The sequence below is a fragment of the Micropterus dolomieu genome, unplaced genomic scaffold, assembly GCF_021292245.1.
Source record: "Micropterus dolomieu isolate WLL.071019.BEF.003 ecotype Adirondacks unplaced genomic scaffold, ASM2129224v1 contig_13913, whole genome shotgun sequence".
NCBI lineage: Eukaryota > Metazoa > Chordata > Actinopteri > Centrarchiformes > Centrarchidae > Micropterus > Micropterus dolomieu.
The window spans coordinates 1-2,802 of NW_025742899.1; the positions used below are offsets into that span (position 1 = coordinate 1).

General features: G+C 42.6%; 1 long non-coding RNA gene across 1 annotated transcript; it reads right to left on the bottom strand.

Moving 5' to 3' along the window:
• Positions 1 to 299: 299 nt before the first annotated feature.
• On the bottom strand, positions 300 to 1,611 carry LOC123966648. The gene is made up of 3 exons (XR_006824044.1): positions 1,521 to 1,611; positions 1,191 to 1,409; positions 300 to 534 (listed from the first exon to the last, which is right to left on the bottom strand). It is a non-coding gene; the product is annotated as an uncharacterized LOC123966648 (long non-coding RNA).
• Positions 1,612 to 2,802: the final 1,191 nt, after the last annotated feature.

A 2,802-nucleotide genomic window follows, 5' to 3' on the forward strand; every position in this document is an offset into this window, starting at 1 on the left:
TAGCATTATGGAGACATGGTTTTACAAGTGGGTTCTAGTTTTGTTTAGCAGGTATAATGTTTATCATATTCACCATGTTAGTTGTGTTAGTTTCTAACATTTGTTAATTGGCACTAAACAGACAGTACAGCTGAGACTGCTGGGAATGAGTTTTTCAGCTATTTGGTCATAAACCAAAGAAGCAAATAACACATCCAATAGTTGTCAAGACATGTCACAAAAACTAAAATGACACCCTGGTTCTGGTGCAGGGTTAAAGTCGGGATCACCAAAGTCAGTAGGATGCATCCTCTGGGAACCATAAATGTCAGTAAAAACTAGTTGTTGAACTATTTCAGTCTGGACTCTGCAAGTGGCAGACCAACTGACTGCAAAACTAACTAACCAACCACAGACTAACTTTGCCATCCCTAGAGCCTAGCACATTTAAAAATGACAGAAAGCACAGATTAGACGTTCCGGTTGCGTTCAGCACTTTTGTTGACTGTACTGTACAATGCAGCTGGATCCTCCACAGTTTCCTGACTTCTGGTCCTGAGAAAAAAAGATAAAGATATAGTATTAACTCAAACTGCTGTGAAAATATTGTGAGCCAGGTTCAGGTGTGATGAAGACGTTTCAAGAGACTGATGAAGGCTTACACAGCATGGTTTAATGAGACTCGGCCGAGGAGATGCAGTGCCGGCACACAACATGTGAACACATGAAATGCCAACACCAAATCTGAAGGGTACTTCCTGTCTGATATTTATCCTTCCTAGACCTACACAGATTCACTAAGTGTCCAAATAAGTGTCCTTTTCTACATAGCTAGTCAGATAATCTTGACCTTGGGTTACCTAACAGATGTATAACAGTGCATCCTTATCAACTCAGCTGCATCAGTCAGCCGACAAGCAGGCAGAGAGGAGAGACAGAGTCTGGCCTACAGTTTTGGAGAGGCCCTGGCTGTCACCTTTGGCTTCCTTTAGCTCAGCAATTGACCCTATCATGACCTGCCGAAAACCTGGGTCATAGTACCCTTAAATTCCTTCACAAATACAAACAGTGATAGTGAAAATGTAAAGAAAACAAGCAAATGCAACAGGAATGAAAGTGTTAAAATGAAATTCTTGATCATCAGCTCCATTAACTGCATGCCATGTTGAGGTTTTAGTGAGGATAATGTTCCTGTGAGAGGAGCTGCTCACCTTGGGGCAGTACTGGCATTGTTAAATTTGACGGCAGCGTACTCAACAACTTCCTCCTCCTCTTCCTTGTGTCTTCGGGGGACAGCTGGTATGATGTTGGAGTAGACAGCATCTGTCTGGTTATTGGAGAAGTGGAAACTGGCATAATGAAGGTCATCCTGTTCCCTGTCGTCTGGTCTATCTCCAGGCTCAGATGATTGCTTGGAGGATCTCTTTTTCCTGGTTAGAATGAATTAAAAACCAAGGAAATAATAGTTCATCTGCCAACCTGGCTGCTAACAAGACTCTGGTATTCAATGTAAAATGCATCAGTAAAACAAATCTACTCACCCTATCAGTAGGAGGACAGAGAGCCATATGATAGCCAGGAAAACAGCAGATGTTGTTCCAAAGACTGCTGATTTCCATACTCCTGGGAACACTGGAATAAGACAAAATGACTCATTTGAGTGTGTTCAGATGTTTGGCCACATAGTGTGATATAACAAAAATATTTTTCTTTGCACATGTATTATGTATGTTCTTTTGAAAGATCTTTTGCCATCTTAAAAGACACATTACATTACACAATGTCCTCCTGTATCCCCAAGCTCCCCCTGGCCAGCAGGAAGATTTAACCCCTTTACTGTCTCCCTGGTCTGTCCTATGACCTTCTCTCAGTCACATGTGCATGGCTAAATCTGGACACCCTGGCATCATCTCAAATCTCTCCTCTAAATGAAAATCTGCCTCATTTTGACAGCTTGAATCAATGACTTTAGCTTTCCTCATTTTTGTGAACAGAACAACAACTAGTGCGAACAAAGCTGCAGTATTTTTCTGACTTGAAATTCACTTTGCCTGTTTGTTTGGTATTTTAGTGCAAATGTTGCAGGTGAGGTGCAAACAACTGGGAGTTTTAAATAAGGCAGTGCAAAGCTCAGTTACTCTGAACTGTATTCCACTTCACCCAGCCCTTTTGTACAATGTGTCTCGGCTCCTATAAGAACTAAAACAGGGGAAAACAGCCACAAGATCGAGGAAGAACACCAACACTACAGGGTATACGGAAAAGAAGATCTAACGCAACAACATTGTGATTCCATTCGTGTGTCTGGAATATCAGAGAAACTCAGGAGGATTTTCAGCGAACACCACATCCCTGTGTTTCTTAACCCAAGAACACGCTAAAACAGATTCTGGTTCACCCTAAAGACCGCACACCCAAACACGAGAAAAGCAATCTAGTGTATGTGGTCCAATGCAGTGAGCAATGCACAGATCTGTATATTGAGGAAACTAAACAACCACTAACAAACGCATGGCTCAACACTGAAGGGCCAAATCCTCAGGTCAGATCCCAGCAGTTTACCTACATCTGAAGGATAAAGGTGCACATTTTAGACAGAGAGGATGGTCGGTTTGAAAGAGGTGTGAAGATATTCATTTACACCCGGGTTGAGAAGCCGTCGCTTAACAGTGGAGGGGGTCTGCGACACCACTTGTCCCCCACTTACAATGCTGTCCTTTCATCCCTTCCCAGGAAACTTAACAAACGTTCACTTTTGGCCTCAGGTGAGGATGCCAACGATGGTCATTCAGACTTGGCCTCAGGTGACTCTAATGACCATAA